Genomic DNA, 16,017 nt, shown 5'->3' on the forward strand with positions numbered 1-16,017 from the left:
TTGTGACTGAAATAAATGATATATAGAAATATATTTTTATTGCATAGATAACGATCGGATTTTATTGAAGTAGGTGTTATTTTGCAAATTTTATATCTATGGTTATTTGTTTAGAATTATTTTGTTTAATTCCACTACTATTAATATGTGTACGAGAGTGAGTGAGTGTTGGCAGTCGCACACATTAATAATAGTGGAATTAAACAAAATAATTCTAATCGTATAACCAGTTATAACCGGATTGAATCTTGTTTAGAATGACCAACCCGGCTGTTTTCGGGATCATCCAGGACTTTTAATAGAGAAGGGATTATTAAGGGATTAGTAGCTCCATTGCTAGCAGTACACCCTGTTGGGGGGAAAGGGATTGTTAGTAATAGAAACTAAGAATCCCATTATTAGCAATATACCCAACCAGGTCGACCTCCTCGCGGTTCCCCCTGGAAACTATCATGGTTAATTCCTGATGAATTCATCATGATGGGCTAACTGGCCTGTTTTCATTCTCATCTATCACCCTTCACTGGTGCTCCGCCAGCGTATCCCGTTAGCGCAGGCGGGGTTACTATTCCATTTTCACCCATAAAAAAAAGCACACCCTGTTAGGTCGGCCTCCTCGTGGTCCCCCTGGAAACCATTGTGTTCAATTCTAAGTGAATTCGTCACGATGGGCTAACTAACGTGCTTAATTCTCACCTATCGTCCCTCACTAGTACCTCTTCAGCGTATTAGCGCAGGCGGGGTTACCATTCTATTATCATCCATTAAAAAAGTCATCGATTTGGCAACACTAGGATAAATGCAATGGTGTTTGGTTTATAAAAACTTTAGTGGCTGCCAAATTACTATTTAAGTATATAATTATGTATTGTTCTAGCTGTTTGTTTGCCTTAAATAAATGAATAAAGGACCGTATGTCATTGGCTTATAAAGGCCACGTATCCAGCGCCGTGAAAACTTAATAAAAAAAAGTAATGCTTATAAGTTCATAGACGGTATACAAGGTACATATCAAGTTCAATACTTGCTTACAATACTACGGTATCTTTGACCGGCTGCGACCTGCCCTTGTATTGTTACCCTTTATACAATATGAAATATCTGCTTGTCTGTCAATCGATACTCTATTTTAATATTATGCAAAACAGTTGTACGAATGTAGACTGTGAAAATTTAATAGTGTTTGAAACGCCCATGATATCCGCCATGGTATTGATAGAAGAAAAATTAAAGCTTGTGCCTCTCAAAGAAAACAGACTTCAATTGTGATGAAACCAGTTATTTTGATTTAAAAATTAAACTACTAAACAGATTCTGATAAAATTTCGATGGGGCCAACCTGTAAGTTTATCCTTGCATATAAAAATAAAATTATTGTTTCCTCCACTATTTACACTGAATACAATAGGCAAAAATCTTTTGTTGTTACAAATTTATAAGTATAAGCAAACATTATACTCGTATTTAATGTGTAATTAGATCGAAAAAGCTCGACTAGTTTCGAGATCGTGACCCAAACGTGCTCTTTCTTTCCCGTGGGTGTTTTAAGAGGCGATTAAGCGAACTTAATAGTCGAGGAATGGGCAGCAGTATTCCATCTTAAAACATCTAATGGCTAGCATCTAACATTAAAGCTGCAGTTGCCAAACCGCCCATCAAACGTGGCAACTACTGGCAAAACCCCCCTAGGGGGAGAGTTATGTTCAGCAGTGGACAGTTAAAGGCTGATATGATGATAACGATGTATTACCTACCCTTAATGCTAATTGTTCGTTAGAATTTTCGTCTGTCCATCTATCTGTCTATTTGTTTGTTCGTCATCACGCAAAAACTACTGCACCAAATTGGATACGCTTCACAATTGTGTTCCTGGACGTCTGACCTTATATCTAGCGTATGTTTTATTTAAATATGCCATTTAGAAGACTTATTACGTTGGATTTTCTATTTTCAAAAATCAACCCGTACAAAGTGGCGGGCAAAAACTGGTATAAAATAAAAAAAAAAAACTATTTCAGAGACTACCGGTACGATCTGAATAATACCGCTCCCAGTCACTGTGCAGTATTTTCATTTTCAATGCAAGCACCCGAGGAGTCATCAAGTGGCACTGTCTATTTCGAATTAGTGATGTCACCGTATGACCTGAGTTGTCGATATATCGGTATCGATAGATACATATATATTTAGGTGATGAATGAATGAATTATTTATTTGTGCATAAATACATTTTACATGCTGATGGTTTACATTATGATCCTCTCTGTCTTCAAAATACTTTATTGCTATATGTACTCGAGTTATATAACAGTTTCTAATTGTTTACATACAATTACATACATGAAACAGTTCTAAAGCCAATCCGCTTGCCAAGCGTGGTAACTACTGGCAAAACCCCCTAGGGGGAGGTTTATGTTCAGCAGTGAACAGTTAAAGGCTGATATGATAATGATGTACGTATTTTCAAAATATTTGTCGCCTTTATTTACCGTGTAAATTATTTTAATTGTTCTCAGGATTCTATAATTTCATTAATTTATATAAATATCAGTCTAGTTAGTACTATAATGTTTTAAGCGATATATATTCGCAGAAAACGCTATGCATTTTTTGTAGTCCCATAATAATTATTAGAATTATTAGTTCTTTTCGTGTATAACGAATGAAACTACCATTTTTCATTTCGGAACAAATAATTTTGTAGAAATAATTATTGTTGTGTGCATAAATAAATTAATCTTAATTTTTTTTTTTTTTTTATTTAAAGATTAGATATTTCTTGTTTTCATCGATATATACTTTCACCGCCCTAAGGTCATCGTCATCGACAAGTCTAGTGCTTACGGTTCGTCGCCTCGTTCCCATGAATGCAAGAGAGTTCTTTTGTATTTTATATACTTGTTACTCTATACATATATTAAGAGTAACGGTATACAATCCTGAATTCTGGGGGGAAAGGGATTGTTAGTAATGGAGACTAAGGATCCCATTGCTAGCAATATACACAACCAGGTCGACCTCTTCGCGGTTCTCCCTGGAAACTATCATGGTTAATTCCTGGTGAATTCATCATGATGGGCTAACTGGCCTGTTTTCATTCTCATCTATCACCCTTCACTGGTGCTCCGGCAGCGTATCTCGTTAGCGCAAGCGGGGTTACCATACCATTTTCACACATCAAAAAAAAAAAGAATCCTGAATTCTTGCCACTTACGAGATACGCCAGTATTCATGAGGACCATACAAGATGTTATAAAAAGGGTGTGAAAATTTGTAATTCGGTAGTAATTAAAATAATTACTTTAAACAACATTATATTATATATACAAAAGCATTAAATTACTCAGCGGGCTATTGAGAGGACTTTTTTTTTAATGGGTGATAATGGAATGGTAACCCCACCCGCGCTATCGGTATACACCGGTGGGGCACCAGTGAAGGATGATAGGTGAGAATGAAGCAGGTCAGATAGCCCATCGTGACGAATTCAACAAGAATTGTTCATGATGGTTTCCAAGGGGAACCACGTGGAGGTCGACCTAATAGGGCGTATTGCTAGCAATGGGGTTGTAAAACTACATTGCTAACAATCCCATTCCCCCCAAATATTGAGAGGACTATGCTCGGAGTTTCTTTGCGTGATAGAATCCGAAACGAGGATATCTGCAAATGAACCGAAGTAATCGACATAGTCCGAAGGATAAGACAAGCTGAAGTGATAGTGGACTGCTAACATAGCTCGAAGAACCAACAACCGATGGGGAAGAAAACTTCTTGAGTGGCAACTCCGTACGGGCAAACGCAATGTACGACGATCTCGTAGTGGACAGATAATGGCCCAGAGGATGATTCCTTGCGTTTATATTTTTTTTTCTCCTTGTGTTTTTTTTTTTATCTTGCAGTGAAAAATTACAATGTGTCACTACTATTTACATCTCGGCCGACTAAGACAACAAAGCATTGAACCAGCGTGCTGACCATAATATCTTCTATTTTATAGGAAAAGATCTGTATCCAGCAGTGGGACATTATGATAACTTATAATTTTAATTTATCTCATACAAATTCCTGAACTCTAATACCTATTTTTTATGTTTCGAGTATGAATATACAATAAAACGTCTACAAACTAACATTCAAATTCATTGTACACAAAAGTATTATTGCAAAGAATGAAAAAGTGCCTGAAAACACCAATATGGAATATGAAACAAAAGATATGAAAGGAAACTAGAAACAAATGGATCTCAAAAACAAATATTACAACAATAGAGTAAAAAATTCTAATCCCCGCCGAATCGACGGATAAAAAGTAAAAATATTAAACCCTACGTATAGCAGACTTATCAATTATTCGGGGCGGAATTTAGCGAATGGCAACACAATGGGCCATCAATCCGGCCGGAACAAAAAACTAGCAACACTAACATTCCCGACCAAACAAAGGAGCGGAAAAAGCGCGCGAATGTATCTCGCCGCCATCTTGGATTTGAGATGTTTTAAGTATTTGACGAAGGAATTAAATAGCGAATGATTTTTGTTTCCTAAGAGTTGTGGTTGCATTTGATATTTCTCATGCGTTGAATTAATTATTTAATTATTTTTTGTGACTCAGTGTTAAAATTATAATATTAAAATTACAAATTAAATAAAAAAATCTGTTCATTTAAGAACGTTCATCCTTGCTAATATAAATGTGAAAGAAGTGATTTTGTTTGTTATCTGATTGTGCCTTAACGAAGTTATCAATCTCCATGAAATTTGGTATATATGTAGTGTAGGGATGGAGAAGGATATAGGCGGTTTTTTCTCGGTCAGTAACCATATCTCAGCACTGAACACCTTTCATATATTTCATTTTTTTTTTATACAATGACTAATAGACTTTCATATATTCAGACATGACTTTACGAAGCTTCGCTCGGATCCTCGGGTGACCACCAGACAATTCTGAGATGGGCACGGCCCACCTAGCTTCCCCTATATAGTTTATCTTGAATCTATGTATGGTTAGACTTCTTTACTTGCTATCACTACTTAGTGATATATGCTCTATTCATTGTTTCGTATGTTATTTTACATTTTACTATGTATAGTATATAAAAAACGCCACAATAATGTATACTTAAAGAAAATGCTCATTATTCCGCTTTTCCCTTGGTAGGAGTAAATCTGATCAAAATCCCATTATGTTTGCTCCCGAGAGAAATTTACATAATGTCTCCTGGAATCAGATCGGTGATGTGATCCGAATTAACCGACCGCAATAAAGTGGTTGTTTGTATACAATGTACGTGGGCAAATGGACATAAACTTTCTTACTTAAATTTAGAACTGTCACTCTCTGTAATGGGCTGAACTTTCTGGCCGTATAATGGGCTGAACTTTCTGGTGGAAGGTTACAGTAACCATTTGTCATCAGATGCGAACCGTCTATGGGCTATGGGTTCATCGTCAAATATGTATGCCTGTTTGCCACTTTTGTATTATAAAAAAAAATATTCTAAACAAGCGAATGTAATTGATTTACAAAATTACACTAAAGTTTGTATACGAGTATATGACCACCACATTGATTTTTATGTATTTAACAAAAGTATAAGGTTCCCAGTTTGTTTTTGTGACTATATTACATATAGTCACAAAAACAAATTGGAAACAAACGATTTCGTCAGGATGCTAAGATTACAATAAATTACTTTATTGTGTGTGGCAAAGGATATTTCTTTTATAATTTTTTTTATCTTACTGGTTCTTCTTAACTGAAGTTGCATTTCGAATGAGCGGTAATGGATGAAATGACTATTCAAAAATTTTTAAATCTAAGTTTACCTGGACAAAAATATTTCTTTCTTTCTTTGTAATTGATAGAAGTAGTCACATTGGTTCTAAATTAAATTTGTGATTATTGAAGCTGCCATTGTTAATTGTTTAGTAAAGAACTGCTTATTTCTGATGAGTATCACAAGCAAAATCTACCAATTGACTTGCGATTTGACGTTCTAAATTCAAATATCTTTAAATTAATGTGTTCACGAATCGTCTACTCGTTTAGCAATGGTGTATTCGCTGTTGAAATAGCTTTTTTTTTATTTTCAGAGCTAAAAATTACTTCTTTTCCGTCTGTCTACCCCCACAAGAGTTCTGGTATAAAGATTTAATACACGAACGTGTACACCAAAAGTTCTTACCTGAAACGATTTGAACAGACCGAACAACACATGTTCCCTTTCTAATATTCCCGTAAAGACAGAGACAAATTAAATTCTGTCGAATTTCCGAAGATATCCCTCCCAATAAAGGTGCATGGCGTCTGCGCGAAATATATGGGTCGCTACGTGATCTGACTGTGCGACGATTTTTTCCCCCTTAGATGAAAAATATAGCAGTATATACCAATTGTTGAATTGAAAAGAATCTGCAATAACTGAGGCATAACATCTTAGGCTTCAGAAATAGTAATGCAGCAGGCCCATGTCACTTTAAACAAAAAAAGTTTGTATTAAATCTATGTAACCAGTTCCGTACGATAGATTTGGTGGTATTTGAGAATTTTGCACTATAACGTTACTAAGTTTTTTTAATTATGAAAGATTTATTAAAGCTAATTAGTTAAATTCTGTGATGTTCGATTAATTTCGAATTGTATTTTGTAGGATAATCTTATGGATATCGATATTTTGGATAGAGACATATTATATAGTTGTACATTATTACGAATTTTCAAATCTAATTATTTATGAATATATTGTCTCTAGTATTTAAAGTTTGTGAATAATGACATCAAGATATCGTCATAGTTGTAGAATACTGACGGATCTTTATATGTAATCTTTGTCAGATCCGTCAGTATTCTACGACTATGACGATATGGAACCAAATACATGAAATCTGCGAGAAAATTATTAACTTAAATGAAACTAAATGTAAATGAAGATAAACTGAAAGGAAATATCCATGGCCAAAAATCTAATTGAAAAAAAAATCAATTAAAAGAAAAAGTATGACAATAAAGTTTTTGGTAACTCCTAATTATTTCGTAGTATTAAACTGTAGAATAACTTCCCATCCTATGTGTTTCCTTCAACCTACAATCTAGAATGTGCAAGAAACTCGTAAAAAAAACAGCTAACAAGCCAACGTAGTGGCGACTAGCGCTGAATTAGATTCATCTAAATTTGAATCATGTCCATGGATTCATTCGGATCTGGCGTCAAACATTTGTTGTACCATCAAATGTATTTAAAAAAAAAACAACTTGCAATAGGGAAAAAGGAGCATCGCCTGAAGACAGTTGTGTTAGCGAAGTTAATGCAATCAGTCCGAACATCGTGAGATCGTGACCCGATGCGGACATTTCAAGGGATAATTCGGTACATCTGTGCATTGTACTATTGCGAGGAAAATTGTTTCACTCTATATTGTATTATGTACTTTGGACTCGCTCCGGCTTCACATGGATTAATAGATAGAAAGATATATTAGTACTTAGAACTACTTAGTACTTATCATTGTTGAAGTCATGAACTGTCCACTGGCATACTAAGTTGGGGGAAAGGGATTGTTATTAATGGGGTTTATTAGCCCCTTTAATTATTAAAAAACAAATAAGAAAATACCTAGTAATACTAGCTCGCGGTTAGCTGAGTGCAGGCTTGTCTTCTATTTTAGCTCATCTTTCATTAAAACTAAATTTCATTAAAATATCTTGTACTTGCAGAAGTCAGGTAATAATTTGGCCAAGACAGAATTTTTTAAAATACATGTTGAAATTCTTTAATTAAATAAATGTATAAACCGTTTTGGTACTGTTACACTGAATGTATATTTTATGCTTTACGTCATCATCTAAGTTAATTTTCATAATATTTCCCATTTAATTCACTAGTTAAGATATAAATCAGTTAAATTCATATTTATATGTCTGGGGGTCGAGTCGCCAGTTAACTTAAATGAACAAAACTTTCCAACTGAAAGATCGCTGCCACTGAGAACGAATTAGCTGAAACTTATTACTTAGGTGTTGTCGCCCTCAGATCAGCTGTTAATGCAAAAGGACAATGAACCCTGTTGTCTTAAGAGAAATATTACTAATTACTAATATACTAAATTATTTTTCTTTCTTTAAAAAAAAAAGAGTTTGTAAATACGGTTGGATGTTTGTATGTTTGTCACTCAATTATGCTGAAACGCCTGTATATATTTCCATCAGGTGGGCCGTCAGCTTGTTTGCCATTCTAAGTTGTATAAAAATATATATATATTTAAATAAAATTTTGTGGCGCTACGATTTGAAGCCAAAAAACATAAAGCTTCCCCTTGGGGGAGTTTGCCAGTAGTCGCCACGTTTGGCAGGCGGATAGGCAACCGCAGTTAGGCTTTGGATATGTTTTAATAGATGTTTGTTAAAACGAGGTCCATACTCAGTTAGTGTCAGGGCGCTACAGCGCTGATTTTCAGCACGAGCCTCGGATGGAATGGATGCATTTTTCACACTTGTGTTCCTGAAAGTCTAACTTAAAATTTAGTATAATTTTTATCTAGCTACGCCATCTAAAAGTGGGCTATATCATTGGTTTTCCTACTTCTGAAATTCACGCGTACTAAGTAGTAAGGGTAGGTAATATCTATAAGTAGTAATATCTATATATTATAGTTACAATATCTATACATATATTGGCCCAATAACAAGTATATTAGATATCGGTGATCCAAAATATAATGTCGAAAAAAGAACCCGCTCGTAATGAATATTGATATCCAACTGGTATGGACGGGGGGGAAAGGGATTGTTTGTAATGGAGACTGAGAATCCCATTGCTAGCGGAGGTCTACCTGCTTGGGTAATATACTCTCCTCGTGGTTCCCCTTGGAAACTATCATGGTTAATTCCTGATGAATTCATCATGATGGACTAACTGGCCTGTTTTCATTCTCATCTATCACCCTTCACTGGTGCTCCGCCAGCGTATCCCGTTAACGCACGCGGGAATAAAACAATAAATAAATTCGTATAAAACAGTTAATAAAAGAAAATCTACGTAAGTACTCTTTTTATACCTAGGTAGGTAAGGTATAATAAACACAAAAGGTACTTAGATCGCGTGTGTTCGAAGCATTTATTCTAATAAATTTAATTTAAAATTGTAGAAAGAAAAAAATGTCTGCCAAGCCGTAGCCGAAGCCGATCTCCAAATATATTTGGCGATAGTGAGACCCAGTGTCCAGATGATTTACCCAGCGTCGTCGCAACAAAGAAAAAAACGAGGATAAAGTAAAAGAAAATTTACTGAAAGAAGAAACAAACTGTTCTAAATGCTTAATTTATGGAGAAGAGGATAAAAGAAATTAGTATTTCGGACTGTTAGTGGCTCAAGAATTTAAATATATACGGCCATGTGTGCGAACGAGGTGTTATGAAGAAATTTTAAAGTATCTACGGGAAGCAAAAGGCCAACATGTTGATCAACTGCAACATGAAAACACTGAAAATTAATTACTTTCATTTTATTATATATAGATTTTTAAAATTTCCTGAAATATTATTAGTTAACGTTTTATTTAATATTGTAGAATTGATCAATACAATTTATAAAAATAATTTATTGGTATTACTTACATATTTTCAAAAAAATACGTAAAAACCTATTTTTTTGGGTGATTATGGGAGTTTATGGGTGTTTATTGGGTTTTTACCAAAGCACCGGGTTTAAACCCGGTGCTTTGCCCATCTGTATCTGTGTATTATAACACTAATTGGTTGCCTTGTATTTGTGTAGTCCATGGAGATGGGGCACTGGTGACTTGTAACACAGGTTCTTCTAAACCTACCGCAATCACCAATCTCTTACAAAATTGGTCTTCATATCAAATTGTACCTCAAGTTGTCACTTTATTCTACCTTTTGTGAAGAGAAAATAAACCATTCATTCATTCATTCTTATAAATGAGGCCTCAGAATCGAATTCATACTCAACTGTTCTGTGTTCCTAATTTTATTAAAAAAAATATATAAAACTTGATATTTTTAGTTGTCATATAGGTACACGTTTTTAAGGTCAATGACATTTACCAGGGAAAAAATCCATCAAACAGTATTAAAACCTCAAACTTAATTAGACAGTGGCACTTGTAATAATTAAATTCGGCCCCCCCTCTATCCCATAAACTACCCTTGGAGTCGTAAAGTGACACAAGTTGATGGAATTTGGACCCCTTAAAATATAACGTTTTATGCGTCGCGTGGTTGCTCGCTCATTAATGTTGACCGTAAAAATTTTATGGCGAATACAAGTGAAAACTTTATTTGGTGGAGCCATGAATATTTCTTTACTTTCACCCCGCTCTTCTCAATTCCCAAATGAATAAAAAACAACCCCACTTTTAAATTGTTGAGGCGATTGTGATTACTAAAAACATTCATGACAGTTTTTTTTTTATGCAACTTTAAATGGCAAACAAGCTGACGGCCCACCTGATGGAAAGTGGTAACCATCGCCTATAGACATGAGCAGTACCATGGACATAACAGAGTATACTGTTTCGCCCATGATACACCCCATGCGTTGCTATTCCTGAGGACTCAGGTGTTATTCCTCTGTACCCAGTAAATTCACGCCATATCCCACCCTTCAAACCGAAACACAGCCGTGCAAACACAACTGCTTTACGGTTCAAACACAAATGGGACAGAGGTACCCAAGCAATCGACTTTTGTACAAAGTCTCCCTCTGGTTAATTAAAGAAGAGAAAACTTCCCAATTCTATGGTAGCTTCTATGTGAGTATTTGGGTTTTATTTAAAAATGGAGGGAAGTTTTTCAATTGGATTGTATTTTGTGTTAATATTACGCCATATCTTTTTAATTGAAGGGGTTCACTCCCGTGTTGGTCCCATAAAAAATATGTGAATTAATGTTATACTAGATCCGTCACTCGGTTTTATGCAATGATACTGTAAAATGTAGTAGTGTTTTAGATGCAAGTGTGACTGGAGGACAAAACAGCGTGTCGCTTGAAACTGTATGTATATTTGCATTAATAAAAAAAGATGTAAAAAATGTATGTTTTAATTTCTTTTTGATACAAAGTAATTAATTTGTAATCTTAAAATCCGCAAGTCGTTAAGTGATTACAAAATTATAGTACTATAAAATATTATAGTCGTATAAATAACGAGGGAAATACCTCTGCAGAAGTGTGATTATTTACTATAAACAATGATATATGGATTAATAAAGTGTCTTAGAACGAATTTACTAATAAGAAACTCTTTTACATGGAATGGAAAACATTTTGTCAAAGTAGGGTGAAAGGCTTTTGTAATTAAAGATGTATTTTTATTTATGAAATATGATTTGCTTCCCCTAATCTTAATTTACAAGTGTTTGACCTATGTTTACATTATTCTTTCCTAATAATCCAAAAAGTGGGTCGAATCGTTAAATCTGTCGAAGTACAATATTAAAACGTTATAAACTTTAAAAATACAATAGCTTCCGAATCGATCGAATATTTGAAGTCTAAAAATAGTTTATTGCAACTAAACGAGTGTGGAATATCGATGAAAAACCAACCCAAACAAAAATACACCGTGCACTTATTTCAAATCAAAATATTTGGCCATCATAACTAACTGAATAGGAGTTGGTAATCTGAGTACAAAGTAACCATTTTGAAAGCGCGGCGACGGGGAGTGCGCGCCATAAAATTTTACGAGCAGTTACTATGGCAACGCCGCCATTGTGCGCTAGTTCGGGAAAATGCCGCAGTGGCGCTGGCGTATCGATATTGGATATAATTATACCTTTTATGTCTTCGTATGGTGGTGGGAAGAGTAAAAATACAATATGGTACAAGTGTTACTGCTTTTCATCCCCAATTTTAGCATTTTAATATTATGGAAAAGGGGGAATTAAGTATATAAAAGTTCTTTTCCTTCTTTGTATTTGTGTTGTAAAGAAGTTATGATTTCATAGCAGTGTTTCAGTTAAAAAGAAAGGCATTAAAGAAATAAATAGTACAGAGAATACCTTAATCCTCAGGAATAGCAACGCATGAGATGCGCCACGAAGTATTCTTGTCTATAGCGCTGTTTGTGTCTATGGGCGAAGTGATTTTCTATCAAGAAAACTGTCGGTTCGTTTACAATTCTAAATTTGAATGAAAAAAACATTCTAGAATGCCCAACAGGTACACTATTTAAAAATAAGATCGTTACTTGCTGCACCCAATAGGGTACATACATAGATTATATAAATAGAGTGTCTCCATACAAATGCTTCGAGAAAAACGAGTCAACTTTTTCATACAATATTTCGCAATAAATAATTATGAATGTTTTCTTTATAACTGCTATATTTATTTTGTTTTATAATTTTTACATCTTTTTAATGTGTAAAAACTCATTTTATTCATTAAATAATTAAATATAGATACGTCAAGATATGTGCGTAATTATATAGAACACTGATAAAAGAACGTGTCAGCTAATTTGACAATTAGCTGACAAAAAGTTAGCCTGTTTTTGAGACTTGAGACTGTATGTATATAATGTAAGGGTACATAATGCTCACTATTATGTCAGTAGACGCCTATTATCTTCATCATATCGGCATTTAACATATATTTAACTGTCCACTGCTGAACATAGGCCTCTCCCATAAGGGGGATTTTGCCCCCCCCCCCATAAGGGGGGGGTTCTCCCATAAGGGGGGGGGGTTGGCAACCGCACTTAGCCTTTGGTGATGTTTTAAAAGGGGACTCTGCTACCCATCCCTCGACCATTCAATTTAGTTTCTTGCAATATTTTGTACAAATTGTATGGACTGTCAACTTCAGGACTTTTGCATAGACCAATTCAATAGAATTTAATGAAAAGTTTTCTTGATTTTAACACAAAAACACTTTCTGAATGATATTTCTATGTTTAACCATTAATAGAGGGGGGAAGGGATTGTTAGTAATGAGGAGTTTAGTCCCCATTGCTATCAATATACCCTATCAGGTCGACCTCCAAGCGGTTCCCTCTGGGAACTATCGTGACCAATTTATCATTGAATTCGTCACGATGGGCTAACTGACCTGCCTTTTCATCCTCACCTATCACCGCTCACTGGTACCCGGCTAGTGTATACCGATAGCGCAGGCGGGGTAACCACGCCATTTTCACACATAAAAAAAATCCATCAATAGAAATTTCATTTGTCTACTATTGGAAATCGGCAGATTACGTTATGTTTTTTTTTTTTATCGGATGGTACATTAAAAAAAGTGTTAATTAATATTTTGTATGAACTCATTTTTTAATTTACGTGTGTCATAAATGGCTCAAATAAAGTGTTTATCTATCTATCTATTTATCTACATTTTTTGTTTATACGATTTAGAATGGCAAACAAGCTGACGGCCCACCTGATGGAAAGTGGTAACCGTCGCCTATACACATGAGCAGTACCATGGACATAACAGAGTATACTGTTTCGCCCATGATACCCCCCATGCGTTGCCATTCCTGACGACTCAGGTGTTATTCCATATTTCATTACCATCCAATAAAGTAACCCCACCTGCGCTAATTGTATACGCTGACGAGGCACCAATGAGGAATGATAGGTGAGGATGAAAAAGCAGGTCAGTTAGCCCATCGTGATGAATGCATCTGGAATTCAGCACGATAGTTTCCAAGGGGACCACGTGGAGGTCGATCTGACAAGGTATATTGCTAGCAATGCGACTGGTAGTCTGCATTACTAACAATCCCTTCCCCCCTCCACTGTCTTAGGGTTTTTTTTATGGGTGAAAATAGCATGGTAACCCCGCCCGCGCTAACGATATGAATGGAAACAGGCCAGTTAGCCCATCATGATGAATTCATCAGGAATTAACCATGATAGTTTCCAGGGGGAACCGCGAGGAGGTCGACCTGGTTGGGTATATTGCTAGCAATGGGATTCTCAGTCTCCATTACTAACAATCCCTTTACGCCCACTGTCTTAAGATAAAACTTCGTTTATTTACATTTTCAGTAACTTCTATTGAATTAAACAACATCATTGTTCCTGCCTACTCCAATAGGAAACAGGTGTAATGTATACATGTATTTGTATAGAAATTTCTGAGACCCAGTTTGTACTTACTCATTACGCCCGGCGTCACTCATTCCAAATATTTATACACTTTCAAATGTTTGAATCGAATAATGTTCAGGTGATAATTGATAGGGCAGCTGAACCCTCGGTCACGGGTTCAATGCCGACTGATACGTTCCAGAGTTGCTTGAAAGATTGTGTATTTAGATAGTGTTAGCTGTCCACAAGTTACGGATTGTTAGGATATACTTCTGTATGGGATGTAGAAGGGATTGTTAGTAATGGGGATTGGCAACCCCATTGCTAGCAATGAAACCTATCAGGCCGACCTCCTCGCGGTTCCCCTCGGAAACCATTGTGATTGGTTTATTATTGAATTTGTGGCGTCTGTAAATAAATACATACATATCTGTCACGCCTGTCTCTCATTAGGGTAGGCAGAAACAATGGAACGCCAAATGCTTCGATTCGAACAAACCTCTTTCGCTTCTTCCACATTCATAAATCTTTTCATACACGCTCGCCGGTTACGGGTACTTTTAATTTGACCCTTCTTCAGCACGTCGCCTATTTCGTCGCCGGTCGACATACGTCCGTCTAGGGCGGCCCCTACCGACATCTCCATTCATTCTTGCTCGATAAATCTCTTTCGTAATTCTTCTTTCATCCATCCTCTCCAAAGTAAATAAATATTGTACATATTCATCTCATAGCCACTTGTAAACTATTCTACTAACTAACTAACTATAGCTAGTATTCAAAATGTGAAAGTGTGTTTTTATCAAATAGCGCCTTAAAGGCTTTTTTTTTTATACAACTTAGAATGGCAAACAAGCTGACGGCCCACCTGATGGAAAGTGGTCGCCTATAGACATGAGCAGTACCATTGACATAACAGAGTATACTGTTTCGCCCATGATATCCCCCATGCGTTGCCATTCCTGAGGACTCAGGTGTTATTCCTCTGTACCCAGTAAATTCACGCCATATCCCAACCTTCAAACCGAAACACACACAGCCATGAAAACACAACTGCTTCACGGTTGAAACACGAATGGGACAGAGGTACCCAAGCAATTGACTTTTGTACAAAGGCTCAACAAATCGTCATAAAATTTGACACAAATATAGTACGAAAGAAACGATACGATAAAAGATGTACGAAAGAAGAATATAGGCTACATTATATCCCGGTCAATTAACATATCCCGGTTTTTTTTTTAATGAATAATAATGGAAAGGTAACCCCGTCGCCCTATCGGTATACACTGGCGGGGCACCAGTGAGGGGTGATAGGTGAGAATGAAAAGACAGGTCAGTTAACCCATCGTGATGAATACACCTGGAATCCAGCATGATGGTTTCCAGAGAGGGACCACGGGATAATAATTAGCGGATAATCCAGTGTAGGAAAGGAACAGGAAAAAATATCCCATTATTCCATTATCCCGGTTAAGCGGACGAAGTTGCCAGTAAGAACTAGTATACTAGTGTAGTATTTGCAGTTGGCCCCGCAGTGTGGCCACAATAGCGGGGTAAAAGCCGAGAACGGTCCGTTTGATGTGCGCCGGCGCAGTTAAACTCACACATCTGTTGTTTACACGTGGCGGGTACGCGAACCTTTCCTATCCGGCCGCCCGCGCCGGTAATTGTACTTATCACTGTACTGTTATGAAAGTAACGCTGTCAGTAACTTGTTATGGACGATTTTGATGCGTTATTCTCTATATCTTCTTACCAGTCATTAAATATCCAATGATGAACATAGGCCTTCCTATGATTGGGTCGTTGCCAGTAGCCACGCTTGACAGGCGGATTAGCAACCGTAGTTAGGCCATTGGTTGTGTTTTAAGAGGGACGCTGCTGCCCATCCGTCGACTATAAGGTCCCTTAATCACTTCTTGCAACAGCCACGGGAGAGAAAAAGT

General features: G+C 36.2%; 1 protein-coding gene across 4 annotated transcripts in view; it reads left to right on the forward strand.

Annotated features, from left to right (window-relative positions):
* Positions 1-16,017, forward strand: part of LOC113523175 (tyrosine-protein kinase-like otk) — a 48,394-nt gene that overhangs the window by 14,556 nt on the left and 17,821 nt on the right. The window lies entirely within an intron of this gene.

This window comes from Galleria mellonella, unplaced genomic scaffold (genome assembly GCF_026898425.1).
Source record: "Galleria mellonella isolate WM207_F2 unplaced genomic scaffold, CSIRO_AGI_GalMel_v1 utg146, whole genome shotgun sequence".
Classification (NCBI taxonomy): Eukaryota; Metazoa; Arthropoda; class Insecta; order Lepidoptera; family Pyralidae; genus Galleria; species Galleria mellonella.